Source organism: Heptranchias perlo, chromosome 4 (assembly GCF_035084215.1).
Source record: "Heptranchias perlo isolate sHepPer1 chromosome 4, sHepPer1.hap1, whole genome shotgun sequence".
Taxonomy (NCBI): domain Eukaryota; kingdom Metazoa; phylum Chordata; class Chondrichthyes; order Hexanchiformes; family Hexanchidae; genus Heptranchias; species Heptranchias perlo.
This window is the reverse complement of record NC_090328.1, coordinates 80,940,153-80,946,781: the sequence shown is the minus strand read 5'-3', so window position 1 is coordinate 80,946,781 and position 6,629 is coordinate 80,940,153. Positions and strand designations below refer to the sequence as shown.

The 6,629-nt window shown below is 41.5% G+C and overlaps 1 long non-coding RNA gene across 2 annotated transcripts; it reads right to left on the bottom strand.

Annotated features, from left to right (window-relative positions):
- Nucleotides 1-1,050: 1,050 nt before the first annotated feature.
- On the bottom strand, nt 1,051-3,442 carry LOC137320537 (uncharacterized). Of its 2 annotated transcripts, none has more exons than XR_010962579.1 (3): nt 3,336-3,442; nt 2,052-2,169; nt 1,051-1,638 (listed from the first exon to the last, which is right to left on the bottom strand). It is a non-coding gene; the product is annotated as an uncharacterized lncRNA (long non-coding RNA). The 2 variants fall into 2 exon arrangements; XR_010962580.1 differs by lacking the exon at nt 3,336-3,442 and adding an exon at nt 2,665-2,820.
- Nucleotides 3,443-6,629: the final 3,187 nt, after the last annotated feature.

Below are 6,629 nucleotides of genomic sequence, written 5' to 3'. Positions count from 1 at the left end.
ATCACCCATTTTACATTATCGCAAGAAGTCCAAATTACCCCCTCATTGCTAGAAGCTGGAGCCTTAGCTCCTGTAATTGCCTGAATCATTAAAATGCGGAGAGGCAGTCTTGTGGAATCACTAATATTCGCACTATCAGAGCGGACAGAAAACCACATGATCTTCAGGGGAAGAATGCAGCCCTCTATTAACAGCACGAACATCCGGATAGGGAATTTTCCTCTGCCGAGTGTGTCATTGGAATTCAAAACTTTTTTATTTCTGGCACACTTCGGAGCAAGTTCCCTGGAGACAAAGGGAGTGCTGCAACATGTAGGCAAATGGAAGAAACATCCCTGCTTTGCATTTCTGGAAATAATTAAGCTGAGATAGAAAAATATTGCTATTTAATCAGAAACTACCTTTGCCTATATAAAGTAGCCCTAATTTAACTCATTGCTTGGCTGCTGTTGTTCAGTTACTTATTATAGAGTCATTGTGTTCTTTTGTTAGTAATAGGGTTGAAATGGCAGAGAATGTTGTAATAAGGCAGCACATGTTCACATTTGGTTATTGTATTAAAGCCAAAATTATCTGTCATTGGTTCTAGTAACTAATAGGAATGATGTAGAGTGACTTGCTGCTGTTGTTGGCTCTTACTCGGTGTTTTCCATGTGATAGCCCATGTCATGTGCTTCTGCCAGTAAACAAAGGAGGTCAAAATCAGTTCATCATGCTGTTTGCCAGAATAAACAAAATGTAATAAGAAATACCACTTTCAAAAGAAGCCAAATGGAGCCAATTAACTATTTCTGAACCATTCAGCAAGGGGTCATCCAGCATTGTTCTTGTTTCTCACTTAAAAAAACAAAAATTGCTTGGTGCTCCCCTGATGATTCAGTGAGTGTGGTAAAGAATCAAAAGATGAGGAAGGAACCCAGTTTAATCTCTGGTTTCTGCTGAGTTACCTGATCTCAGTTAGGATGAAGTTATAAATGTAAGGACTTGCACAACACCAGGTTATAGTCCAACACTTTTATTTTAAATCACAAGCTTTCGGAGCTTTCCTCCTTCGTCTGGTGAGTGAAGGGTTCTAAAAACGCATAGCATATATAGTCAGAGAACAATGCCTGATGATTACAGATAATCTTTCCAACTGCCCCCTATCACACCTCGGCTGGGAGACGATCACAGCAATCAAAGGTGTCGTTGGTGTTCAGACAGGTTAGCCACGGAAAACATTACATCCCAGTATACTGAATACACAATGGGTCAGATCACAAAGACAGAGAGAGAAAGAAACCTGAAAGGCAGAGAGAGAGAGAGAATGTCCAGTTGTATTAAAAACAGATAATTTTTTTTCGCTGGTGGGGTTACATGTAGCGTGACATGAACCCAAGATCCCGGTTGAGGCCGTCCTCATGGGTGCGGAACTTGGCTATCAATTTCTGCTTGACGATTTTGCGTTGTCGTGTGTCTCGAAGGCCGCCTTGGAGAACGCTTACCCGAAGATCGGAAGCTGAATGTCCTTGACTACTGAAGTGTTCCCCGACTGGGAGGGAACCCTCCTGTCTGGCGATTGTTGCGTGGTGTCCGTTCATCCGTTGTCACAGTGTCTGCATGGTCTCGCCGATATACCATGCTCCGGGGCATCCTTTCCTGCAACGTATGAGGTACACAACGTTGGCCTTGATGTTCTCCAGTAGGGGTGAAAGTATCAGCCATGGTTCCCACTCCTGGTCACTATCCAGTGACCCCTGCTGTGTGTGGATAATGGACAAGACCAGGCTGTGACGCACCCCTCCCCACCCCTCCCCCTCCATAACACGTCTGAATGCCTGCTGATGCTCACTATCCAGGCTGACACATGAAGAATGACAGTTTAGGCCAGGTGTTGAAACTCCTGGTGAATGTAGAACTGTATCCTAGTAAAAGTCACCACTCATGAAGGGCAGAAAATCAGGGAAAATAAATTATCTTAGATAATACATTTCTGTTTACGTTTTACAGAAAGCCTATAATAAAAATATTAAGAATTAATTCTGCTCTTTCTCAGTTACCCTTATACTCACATTGATCCTTATATGTTCTTCGCTTGAAAGCAAGCTGGCCTTCTCCAGCTCCAAGAATGAAATATTATTTGAAACAAGGTGACTTTATGCGAGGGTGGTCTCCACTGGCGATGGGGGTCTGAAAATGAGATAAGTTATTAGGGATATAAATATTGTGGAAAATGATTTTTGTTCATACCTTGTTTGTGGAATTGCCAACAGTGCTTTATAGCTTTCAGTCACCACTGTTCAAACAATTTTCTAGTTTTATTTTATTTTCCAATTTTTTTGCTCCACTTTTCACTTCTCTCCTGAAGATGGTTATTCATAAAAGGAAGGCAGGGGGAAACTTCGCCAAGCCAGATCTAGTCTGTATCAGTGTCCACACACATTGACTTTCCATTCAGGTGTACAGGATATCAATCAGGAACAAAAAAAGGGCTGACTTTTGCTCTCCTTAGCCCCTAAACAGAGAGCTCAGTTGTAACACTCCGCCACTGTCCCAGTTGAAATAAGCTAACTCAGCACCGACCAGCCTTCCTGGTCTGTATGGTTGAGTGACATGCCATTCAATAGATTTACTAAAATTACTCATCAGGGAAACAAGCTGGAACAAAGTTTACTGTGCATTTACCAATCTCCAAGCCACATGTCTGCTGGTAGTTGCTCAACCTCCAATCTGGGGCTTTCTATCTCTGCCTCATCAGAAGACAGTTTACTTCTGTCTTTCTGTTGGCCCTTCCCTCTACCATGCTATCTCTTCCACCTCGCCCCCCACCATCCACCATCACTTTCCATTTCCTAGAGTGAGCTATGTGAACAGCATGTTGTCTGAATGCAAACTGAGGTCTTACTGACCTTTGATAGACCACTGTGTTATTTTAGGAAATCATCACACCGTCACGTAAAAAGCGTCACTAGGAAATATTGCAGTTTTACAAATAAAGGGGAACAGCTTTGACATTTAGAGTAATGGTATAAGCAAATGGTATTAGCAAAAAGCTTGTGAATGATGAATCGCTAAAAACAAAATCTGGTGACACAAGGATTATAATTCACAAGTGCAGGTGCCAATCATAAGTTCTGTGGCCCACACAACTCCTGACACATTTCATCTATGTATAGTCTTTTTAAAAAATTGTTTTACTGACTTCCCAGTTCTGGCCTTGTGTTGACTTACTCCGTTTCTTGGAACTATACGCCCAGTTCATTCAGTACAGAAAGTGCTTTGGCTTTGAGCTATGCCAGAAAAATAATCAGGACATATGAAAGCAAACAGATGTAAAATGGTAAATGGAAGGGTACCTTCTTTGCCATTTCAGCAGAATGAAAGATAATGTTATACGCCACAAACAAATAAAGCCACTCTGAAAGGAAGCTTTCTTAACAAGGAAGTGGAGATTGTTTTCTGTGCACCTGCAGACAAGAAGGCAAGTAGCAGTAATAGTTCCACTGAAAAGCATAGGCTACACATAGACTAATTAATCTAGTGAGATAAAGCATTCCCTATTTGCATCTCTAATAATAGAGGTGCTTTGGGAAAATATTGTGCTTTAAATGCAAAGGCCACTCATACAAACACATGCTAAATTTGCACAAAAATATTGGCAGCACTGTTATTGAGGCAGAAGCTAGGAGTCACATTACAAGTTCGACTGTAATTGGGTCACCCCAGCTGTGATCATGTCAACTACATTTTTAAGCCCGATGCAGCCCCTGATAATTGTTACGCTTGAAAGAGAGACCCCAGAAGGGATGTATTGTGCATGTTATATTAAATCCACATTTTCCTTTAGATATCAGTTGAACTGTTTCTTTATTATTCGCCAGCTAGTTAAACTAGGTTAACTCCATGTGTAAAATTATTGTCACTAACTTAGTGAGGATTTTTCTCATTTTAATGTAGTCTCCAGCAGATTCTGTGCTGGAATAGGGGGCAGCGAATGATAATACGTGACTGCTTTAATCAGTTTGGGGCCCCTACTCCAGAAAAGATGACCAACAGATAAATCAATCTCTATACTTCATTCATTTAACGTTATCTCGTGTCTTGTTTATGTTGCAGCTGGCCATTCGGAATTTCTCCTGCCTGGTGGTGAAACCTCCCTGTTTGTTCTACAGGCAGAAAACGATAATACGAAAATAAAATATCCACCACAGCCAGCTTTCATCTCCGTGAAGCAATTAAAATGGTTTTCACAGGAGATAGCATTCCTCTTGGAAATTCCATTTGAAAATCGGAACTAAAAAAAGAAAGCTAACAGTATGTACATGTAAAAGTTACTTTTTAGTTCCATTTTTGAATTCAAAATAGTTTTTGCCATCGTCTTGTATAATGGGAAGTAACTGCTATTAGCTATGTTATTTCACTACCACAAGTTCATATACAAAGCCCTTCCTGCGATGTTTATGCCACTGGGAATTCCAACCCGTACAAAATTCAGAATGAGTAAAAACCCATGATAAAAGAAAACTGAATCACCCAAATTTTCTCCCCTCCACTTTTAAGAGCACTGATTTATGCTGCTGTATGGTTCCACAAGCACAGTTAGCCCTCCAGTATCTTGCTCAAGTGCCCTTTCTTCAGATGGGAGCTGGGCAGTAAGTGTTGTCAGGCTGTTTGACTGCAGGGGCATCACAACAGACCTCAATCTTGTCCTCAGCCAATATCCACACATCTGCATTTTCCAGGATGAGATCATTTGATAGTGATCAGGAGCAGGAACTCTAATTTTTTTTTGCTCTCTTTAGCCCAAGCAGCTGAGGACAATTGCACTGCTCCACTGCTGAACCAATAGAGATCTGCTATAATAAAAACAGAAAATGCTGGAAATACTAAGCAAGTCAGGCAGCATCTATGGAGAAAGAAACAGAGTTAACATTTCAGGTCGACGACCTTTCGTCAGAGATCTGCTATGTCAGCATCTACCAGTGATCAATTCTGGGATTTTCCTGCTTGATTTGATTCATTTCCACCCTGGGCAAGACATTTACCAACTGAGCCATTGGAGAAGCCTACTCTCATTTTTTTCCATTGATTTGGCTTGCCTTCACCACTATAAACTAGATCTTTGAATATAGAACAATATTAAGGATTGGTCTTTGTTAGTTAACTAACTCAACTGTCTAAAATGCATCCTCTATCTGCTAACAGTTGATAATCTTTTGGTCTGGCAAGCACAGGCTAATCCTCTTAAGAGAATCACCTTGATGTGTGTCAAGTTGACTCCAGTAACCATTACGCAGACAAGTGACCTTTAGTCATATACAATGCAGCCTATTGAGTCTCCTTATCCCTTGTTATATAGCACTCACTGAATTACATGGACGTAAGCTGTATCATGCAAGTTAAACAACAGCTGCACATAGGTTTATTTCTGTTTTTTTCCTTTCCACTCCTCTCCTAGAGAGGGGTTGACTGCTGGATGAGATACAGCTCCACAATGCTGAGTACCCCCCGGTAACAGGAATGAAACTCACTGTCCGCTTTAAATCAGCATACACAGTTCAGATTGTTTGTACTTTACAATAGAGGCTGGATTCTGGCTGATCCAACTTCAAAACATCATTGTAAGTAGAGCTGCAATTAACCAGTGATGGTATGGTAGATTGAGTGGAAACAGTGCTGTGAAACTGGTTTGGATGCTCCCTTAATGGCTCAGTGAGTAACTGCACTACATCACTAAAACAGGTTGTCTGGCCATCATCTCCTTGCTGTTTGTGGGATCTTGCTGTGCGCAAATTGGCTGCCACGTTTCCTACCTTACAACAGTGACTACACTTCAAAAAAGTACTTCATTGGCTGTGAAGCGCTTTGGGACTTCCTGAGGTCATGAAAGGCGCTATATAAATGCAAGTTCTTTCTTTCTTTGATGCACCAGGTCATATAACCCAAGAAGGTCCTAAATTAATTTCCCAGTCTGCGCTAAATTTGCTGGGACGGTAAAAGGGCTCCTACATCTGGCCAACCATCCCTGGGTTGGGGAGAAGGGAGGTAAAACCAGCCAGGGTTACTTCTCCGAATCCCTTTCCGGTGATTCCTGTTGGGAAGTATACCTGCGTGGGTATCTGGTGTGAACTGAATTGCGTTCAGTGAGTAAGTGCAGCTGTGATACTGTTCATAGTTGATTAGCTATTAACTGCTGCTGGAAGACCATCAACTCAGTGAAGGAGGTCCTTTGGTCCGCCTGAAACCTGCTGGTCTTCCAGCTGAAGGAGCTGTCCACAGCCGAGTGTTGCCAACTGGTACACTCCAAAGTACAGGAGTACGTGCTGCGGGATGCACTCAAGCGAGGTGTGGCCTATACAAAGGCTCTATGGGGAAAGGCCACTGCGTAAGGCCATCCTGCCTTTGTATTGTACAGAATGTATTAGAAGATATGTACTGTGTTTTGAATTGTAATGATGGGATCATAGTATGTACGAGCCATATTGTTTTGAACTGTAATTGCTTATTTACATTGAACTGTGTGTATCCTTAAATTTTATAAATGAAGTATATTTTGAAATTAAAAAAACTGCTCATAGTTGATTAGCTGGATAGTATTCACCGACTAGCTCACGGGTATCCAAACATTTGTCTTAGTGGAATGTTTAGAT